At 31.9% G+C, this 8692-nt stretch overlaps 1 long non-coding RNA gene across 8 annotated transcripts; it reads right to left on the bottom strand.

The window, feature by feature from the left end:
- Window positions 1-300: 300 nt before the first annotated feature.
- Window positions 301-7356, bottom strand: LOC148272873 (uncharacterized). 8 transcript variants are annotated; one of them, XR_015824735.1, is made up of 3 exons: window positions 7319-7352; window positions 6948-7238; window positions 301-6684 (listed from the first exon to the last, which is right to left on the bottom strand). It is a non-coding gene; the product is annotated as an uncharacterized LOC148272873 (long non-coding RNA). The 8 variants fall into 8 exon arrangements; XR_015824738.1 differs by having other exon boundaries at window positions 7147-7238; window positions 7319-7347; XR_015824737.1 differs by having other exon boundaries at window positions 7023-7238; window positions 7319-7347.
- Window positions 7357-8692: the final 1336 nt, after the last annotated feature.

Consider the following 8692-nt stretch of genomic DNA (forward strand, 5'->3'; position numbering starts at 1 on the left):
GATATTATTTTAACAAAAAATTTACTGGTGTTCAAAACATCAGCCACAGATATCTCTGCTTTTTGTTTTTGTCACATAACACCTTTATCCACCCACACCCTCAATTATTCCTTTAAGGTGAGTGGTAGCAGTGGATCCCCGTCCTTATTTTACAGTATAAAGAATGAGTAAGTACTTTGGCAAACTTATTACTTAAAAAAATATTTTCCAACTATCCAAAAAACAGACTGGTCAAAATTTTGTATTGAAAAATAAAGTAAATATCAAAAGATACATACGTACATGAAAAAAACATTATTAGAAATAACAGTTGTTCTTTAATGGGGAGATAAGGCTTGCACATATTAACTTAAATAAAAGTACATTATGTTATACATAGTGAATGATGAGGAATGTGGAATCAGTTAATGAGTTTGGAAGGAGAGAGAAAGAGGAACCAAGCTAAGAGTAAACATTTTGGTAATTTGCAGAGTACATATATAAAATACCTCGACTTTTCAAAAATAATTTTTGTTAATGTATTTGTTTAAAAAATACATTTGTGAGTTTATTAGTTGTAATAGTAATATGGAATGAATGGGAAGTAGAATATTGTTTGCTGATTTTCTCAAACTTCCCCTTCTTTCATCATGTATGATTCAGGCTTTTGCTGATGCTGGATGTATTTTGATTGAGGGCAATAGCTGCCCGTTCCTGGAGGGTGATGCAGCTAATGCATTGTATAAAGCAGCCGATTGGGGTATTCTAAACAAATTATGTGTTGCTTCTCAAAAAACCCAATTTTTACTATTAAAAGGCAATCTTGTAGGTCCTCCTTCTATCAAACTCCTGCGCACTTTTGTTCGAGCTTCAAATTTGGTTTCAAACCTCGGTGTAATTCTAGAAAGAAATTTGTCTTATACTTCCCATGCTACGAAAGCTGTGAATTCGGGAAAGATGTCTATCCGCAAAGTTGAATGCTTGGCCAGAACCAGCTGGAGGTTATTTTTTGAAACTTAAATGGTCGATTTTAAATCCATTTTCTAAGGCATCATGTGCTATGCAGCTGGCTGTTAGACTCACTAATGTGAGTTGCTATAATTTAGATAAAGGCTCTTGTAGGACATGCTCATATAGGACATGCTCGATGGATGCACTCCCAGTTCTAGTGTTAGATCTGGAGTTCCAGCGACGATCCGCAAATTTCCACTTAAAAAGAAAGCTTCCTCTCTCATTGGTTGCGTCCGTCTACTCCCAACTGAAGGAATGTCTCAATCGAATATAAAAAAATGTCTTTAATTGCTCTTCTTGATGCTCGGCAATCGTGATGGGAATCTTCCCCTTCAGGGAGGGTTGCCTTTTTTTCCTTCAATCCGTCAGCGCTTAAAATCTTCTTAGGTTATCCCTGATCACTGGACTACACAGTTCTTATCAGGTCATGGTAAAGTTAAGGACAAATAATTTGTTTTCAATATTGTTGATTCCCTTCGTGCTGCTGCGAATATCTTAATCAATCTTCTGAACACATCCTGTGGTCTTGTCCCTTTCCCTTTCTCTATGATTACCAAATGGGGCTTCTAGCTACTATCCGTGGCCCTGTTATAGGTCCTGTCAGATATACAGATCTGGTGGCTTCCAAAATTAAGGATTTTAAAAAGTTTTGTAATCATTTCGGCGAATCATGTCCAATCAATTTAATTCTAGTGAGTAAAGAATTCATTTTCCTCTTTTTTCAATTCAATGAAGTTTATATTATGTACTTCTGGATTACCCTCTTTCAGCACAAAGATGCTAAGGCTACCAGATTACAGAGAGCTACTTCGGGCAGCTTTTTTCCTTCGACAATGAGCAACTTTTCCATGTATATGGGCACTGCTAAGTAGACTTATGTCCTCAGATGTGGTGTGCGGTATTTTTTTTTATTTTTTTTTATTTTTTTTAAAAATTTTATTGATAGACCCTTACGGGTTACATACATTCAACAAAATGTTTTCACTTTTAAAATTCACATTCTACTGTTAATAATAATATTTTTAACATCTTTTGTAAAGGTTGCCTGAGTCTTTTGTTTAGTTTTGGCTGGTAGTTTATTGTATAATTTCAGTCCATGGTTTATAAGTCTCGATTGTCCTTTTCTCGTTTTAAAAGATTGTATATGATATTTTTCTGATATTCTCGTATGTGGTGGACAAGCTGTAATAGTAATATGAATGTCCCATCTTAAGTTCTCATTTATTTTAATTTCAAGATATTTAATAGTTTTGAAGTGTCCTATGATGGGACAGTTGCAATTTAACTTATTTTGCCAGTTGTGTTTTTGGAGTGTCAATGACTCATCCTGTTTATTTCTTACGAAATTGATTTTTATAACATTTAACGGTACAGAGTTTATAACTAGCTCATTTTTAACAACTGCTAATCTTTTTGGGGCTATCTTGTATGTGTCCATCCAGTTTTAATTTTAAAAAATTAAAACTTTTATCTACAAATTAAAAAATATTTCTACTTGTATGTAAGCTGTACATAAATAAATAAATAGGAAAAATGTTTGCCCAGACACATTATTTTGAGTAACTCCATAATTGATATGTAGTGATGTATGATTTTGACACATGGTTGACATTCTGATTTACAATTTTTGAATGAATTATGCATACTTACTAGACAGACATTCCTAATTTGGCTAATAATGGCTAAACTTTTTTGAGAAAATGAAGATGGGTGTCCTTTTTAGGTGTATAAGGGGGCTTATAACACGTCTTGTTATATTTCAAATATATTTATTGATTCAGTTCATAGATTACACACAGTACAAGCACTAATAAATTTGTGGAAGTAGTGAGCTAATTGCTAAATAAGACAATCGTTCTAATTTATAAAGGTCTGTAAGATTTTCTATCTGGATTACATCCTGCATGAAGACAAGTATTATGATATGCTCTAACTTATACTAATGGACAAAATTGAGGGACAGCGTGGTTCTGGCAGTAAGTAAACGCCTTGGCTGCGCAACACCAGACCGGAATGATTTGCACGGAGTTGTTCTGGGCAGCACGAGATAGAGAGGCATTTTTAGAAGTGATCGCCAACGTCGGAGACACCAGATAAGGCACAAGAAGAAGAAGAATGCTATTTACAAATATACTACATCATGATTTAAAACCACTTAGACATTGAATAGCAATTTACAATGAAGATAAAGCATCATACTATATTGTTTTTTAAAATAATTTTTACATTCTCATTAACATTTTTATTTTTTACCTTTCATATCTTATAAACTACTGATATATTATCTCTTCAATCCGTGCCTCATGTCTGAGGATGGTGATTACGCCTGACTCCAGGCATGGCTCGTCAGTGGACAGTCTCCCTCCATCTGGAACGGTCTTGTGCTCTTCTATAGGCATTCGTCAGTGATGATTCTGATAACTCAGTGACTGTACCGCTCCATCTTTTCGGTTGACGTCCACGCGACCTTGTCCCTTCGACACTTCCCAGGAGAATAGTTTTCTCCAAACTATCAGAATTTCCCCTGGAAATATGCCCAAAGAACTGCAGGATTCTTTTCTTGCACATGGATATCAGTCTTTCTCCTATGTCCAGTTCCTGGAGAATAGATGCATTCATATATATTATACTGAAATATTATACTACTTATAAACTACTGATACTGATTTCCTTGTAAGACTTTTTAAAAAACCTTTACACCCCATTACTATAATTTCTTACCTTGCTATTTAATGCGATTTTTGCGGTACATACTTATGTTCATTATCCATTCTTGTATCCATTCCTAGCAGGGATGCTGGATTACAACACCCTCGAATCTCATCATCAAATTTTTATTTTTCTTGGGAAACATTTCTATAAGCTGATTATGGAGTATATATAATCCAAATATACTGAAAGAGATCAGTTTGTATGTTCCTAATAATTATACAAGAGCGAGATCTCATGCACTGTTTTACGAACGCAGAAGCCGTACAAATGCAAGTCAGAATTCACCCATCAATAGGGCAACTTGCTTGCTGAATACAGCTTCTGTGAATAATATGGATCTATTTTTCTGTACATATCGACAGTTGAGCAGCTATCTGCTCTCTACTCATTAACTTCTAACCTATATTTACAGTCTGCATTACGTGGTGGGTTAAACAGTCCGTAAAGTAATGCATACTCAAATTGTCAAATAAATTAATAATTATTTTATTATTCTTCATCAGTTTAATTTTTAAACTTTCTTAGGCAAAAGCGCTCGTTGGTCAAAATTAAATAAAGGTGAAACTAGATCAAGAAGTTTTATTGATAATTTTATCTAAATCATTGACTATGCAGTTTTATCAAGAAATATATACAAAATAACATCAATATAATATTTGAAACTTTCTTTTTGAAGCCATTTTTTTCTTTTCTTCATAACTTTACTGTTTTTTTGTTTAATGCACCTTTTCTTATAAAGGGAAATATGTTTATTATTTGTTATAGGTATTTTTATTGATTCTTCTTACTAATGTATACTATTTTGATGTTTTTGTCTTTGAAAAAATTAGTTATTTTTCGATGTAATGTTTTCAATGTATTATTGTAATTATGCAAAGGTTTTGAAAAGCGTAAAAAATATATTTTTTAAAATCATTGATTTAAAAATTATTTTAATTTATTTTAATTTGAAATTGACCAGACCATTATACATATTTAAATAGATGTTTTAAAAATGCCAAACCTTTTTTCTTTTTCATTACCCAGCAATATGATGTATAATTTTGTGTAATCTTTTAAATTCCAATAATTATCATAGTAATCGAATATTTTTTTTTTTAAAGAAATAACTTCGTATATTCCAGGAAATGTATTACATAGTGAAAAGTGTAATTTTATCAACCTTAGCAATGCCCATCCTTTATGTCGGCCTCCTCAAAACTTAATCTATAGGTACTGCAAATTTAATTTGCAATAGAAACCCCGTACCAATCATTCTTAGAACCATAAAAATCTGTCAAACATTATTGATGTATGTATATTTGTAGTTGGTTGTATGTAATGAGGAATGTAAATTAGAATATAGATATTTTATGGTGATTTTGATGGTGATTTATTGCATCAATATCTTTATTTTATTTCTATAAGGTTGACTAGTTTGTTTTGTAATTCTAACCGTGTTTCAAGGAATATGTAAAAGGTCTCTTTTTCTCCCAAACCTTTTTCTCTTTTCCAAGTGCCAACCTTCACCGAAATGTTTATATGAATATAACAGTCACTAGGTAACCTCTATTTTATTTTTAACTACCTGTCTAACGGTACCCCACACGATAGTCATCATCCGTATATCCAGTCATTCCTCAGTTTTACCTATCCATCTATCTGCATTTTTTTTTCGTAATTTTACTACACAATAGTAGGGCGGTTTACATCTATCTGCCTGTGAAATTTTATCGGAAACTATGAAAATACAGTTGAGTTATAAGCCAGTGACATGTGAACGAACCGAAGGACAAAACGAAATTAAAAGGTATCTGTTTTGGTAACCAAACCTTAAAAATGTATAACAACAACAACAAACCATCACGCCTTTTCTCCGTAGGGGTAGGCAGAGAGGATAGAACGCCATAACACTATCTTGGCACTCAGACCTCGCTTCCTCTACATTCATACATCTTCTCATGCACGCACGCCGATTATTCCTACTTTTGACATGTCCATCTTCAAGTATTTGATGGACTTGATCGTGCCATGTCTTTCTCGGTCAACCTCGTTTTCTGCATCCATCAACATCTGCATCGTAGATCCTTTTAGCCGTTCTTTCACTGTCCATTCGCTCTTCATGTCCAAAACAACGCAGCACCCCTTTCTTCCAAATTTGAATTACGCACACCTAAAAACCCGGAAATGAAACCCATCTTCATTTTATCAAAAAAGTCACATCTGCCATCTTGGATTCTAAAATAAAACTCAGATTTAAATTTGAGTAGAAATAAGAAGACAACACTAATAATTATGATCTACATAACAATTATTTGAAGTAGTAGTTTGTTCGCGTATCGTGCCGTGCCATACCCCTGAAGCTATCAGTGTGTGTGTACGTAGCCTACCACTGTATGTGTAGTGTCAAATACCTAAATTCGTATATCAGCCGCGAGAGTTCGGACCCTTAAGATGTAAATATGTTATATATTATGTAAAAATTTCAAAATATTAAATGCTAACTCACTAACTTATATATATTACTAACGCATGTGTAAATATCTAAATAAATGAAAACTCGACACTGGCCAGAACACCTGAGTTGTGAGGTGAAAAGGCAATAAAAAACGAAGAAGAAGAAGACTGATAGGAGGTAAGAATTAAGAGCAATTTGCACATTTTTGGATACTTCCTTATCTTTTTGTTATTTGCGGGTATATTTTCAACTATAGTCCTTTCTATTTTACTTTGCTCCACTTCTTTCTTCAAATAGTTTAGAGCGTTCTTTCGCCATCTTCGTCTTTGCTCCCTCCTCTGGGCTCTTGCACTTATATCTTCAATGCTGCAAATATTTTTTGCGCTTTTTTCATAGCGTATCTTTTATTTGGTATCTTTGTATGAAGTTCAGGATTGTTTTTGATATCTGCATATTTTTGTTGCTTACGTAGCCTGTCCTTGGCTAGTTTTTCTTCGCTTGTTAGTTTTTTCTTTAACTTTGGCATTGTTGTTTTAGTTGTTAGTCTACAACATATAATAAATTAAAATTATCATAAGCATGGGATAAGTGAAAAGCTAAAGAACAAAAACAAATTAATTTTGGTAAATTGCAAGAGAGCCCAAAAATTGTTGCTGCCGAATTGTCTGAGTATTTTAAATTTGTTTTCTAATTTAAAAACAAAAAAAAAACTTTTTAATTTATTTCTTAAGTATAACAATTAGTATATAAATTAACATTTACTTTAAATAGATCTATTTACGTCATCTAAACAGTAAACATTGTTTACCTTAAATAAAATTCGTTAATGAAATTAAATGATGAATTGAGGGAAATGAAATTAGGATAATCTTTCTCCAATTACTTTCATAATTGCGGTAGGAGTAGACTCGTTGTTTCTTTTTTGTACAGCGTTGTATATAATTATATATGTGTGTTCATTTAAGACAGAGAACAGAGTATCACGATAGTAAATAAGCAGATTATACCCTGAAGACTTTTTACTGCATACTTTGGCATTCTGGCTCTTTAAATTTTCATTTAAACGAATGGAGGATCAGTTTCCGTAAATTCTAACCATCTAAACAAAACAAGAATTTTGATAATTTAAATACATATTGATAATTCTGATAATTTAAAAATGAATTGTCTAATAAATACTTTCAAAACTGTCAAATTAAACCATAGATATCGTATTCGACACCAAAATCAATACCTCATTAGGTACTGACAGCTGACAGCGCTCTTAGCGGGAAAATTTGCTAAGAGGCTATGGAAGAGTCTACTCCACCATAAAGCAATTTATTATACTTCAGGGAACATGTTCTGTTAGTCAAAACTACGCTTGCTTGCATATTTTGCTTTTAAAATATCTGTTTTTTGGGTCTAAAAAGGTCAATGCCGGATTTTTTTTTTCTTGCCAACATTTTGTCGAGGAACTAAAAAAAACTAAAAAAAAGATATTTAAAAAAATTACATACACATACATATGTCGTAGTGTTTTTTTCAAATTGAAAATAGTTTAGGGGCAACTTATAAACCTGGGCACATCGATGACGATATGACGGTAAAAATTTTATTGTCTTTGAATTTCATCGAAAAAAAAGAAAATTGGAAATTCGATCAACTGAGAACTGAAATTCGATGTGTATTATTTTAATAAGGTGTCTATTACAGAAAAATTCTTCTTCTTTCTTCTTACAAAAAATACATCCGATAAATAGGCATTTTTATTTTTTGTAATTAAAAAATATACAGTAAATTAGAAGCACTAATAATATAGGATATACATGAACAATAATATATAGGAAAATACAAAAATAACATTTAATACTTTTGAAAATGTATTATTAAGTGTTACAAATATAATTTATAAACGTGATAGCGATTAAAAATAATAGAAAAAAAAAATAGCGATTAATACAGAAACATAATAAAATAAGAATTATACATGAACATATAAAAATTATAAGTATACATAAACAAAAATAAGAATTATACATGTACAAAAAATATATTATAACTAGGCGGCTACCTAAACTGATATATTTCGAAACACCACGCATCTCGGCTTCGCCATGAAGTTGTTATAAAACAACTTCATTACGTGACAAAGTCGCCCCTGAGTAGCGCCTGCTAACGTCACTTAGCAAAAATATCCTCGTTTTTATTCCAATATTTCGGCTACGCCATGAATTTCTTATAAATAAATTTAGTTGCGTCACAAAGTCATTTCCTGAGAAGCTGCTTCTGACATAAATCTACAAAAATATCTTCATTTTTATTGTGCTTTTTCTGATGCGTGGCAAATAAAAAAAAATACAGCGCTTCATATTCTAACCCAACCTATTCAAATAGTTCTTAAATAAAACCTTTTGAATAAAATAATTAAATAGGTTATAAATCGTCGATTTCATCTAATATTTGAAACGTATTTAAAAATAAATATATAATATAATATATCAACAAATAATAAAATATGAAAATACTGAACGTGGTTTTATTATTGAATTACTCTGCACAATTTATGGTCAT

This window comes from Micrasema longulum, unplaced genomic scaffold, assembly GCF_059751315.1.
Source record: "Micrasema longulum isolate JH-2025_06_02 unplaced genomic scaffold, ASM5975131v1 h1tg002171l, whole genome shotgun sequence".
Classification (NCBI taxonomy): domain Eukaryota; kingdom Metazoa; phylum Arthropoda; class Insecta; order Trichoptera; family Brachycentridae; genus Micrasema; species Micrasema longulum.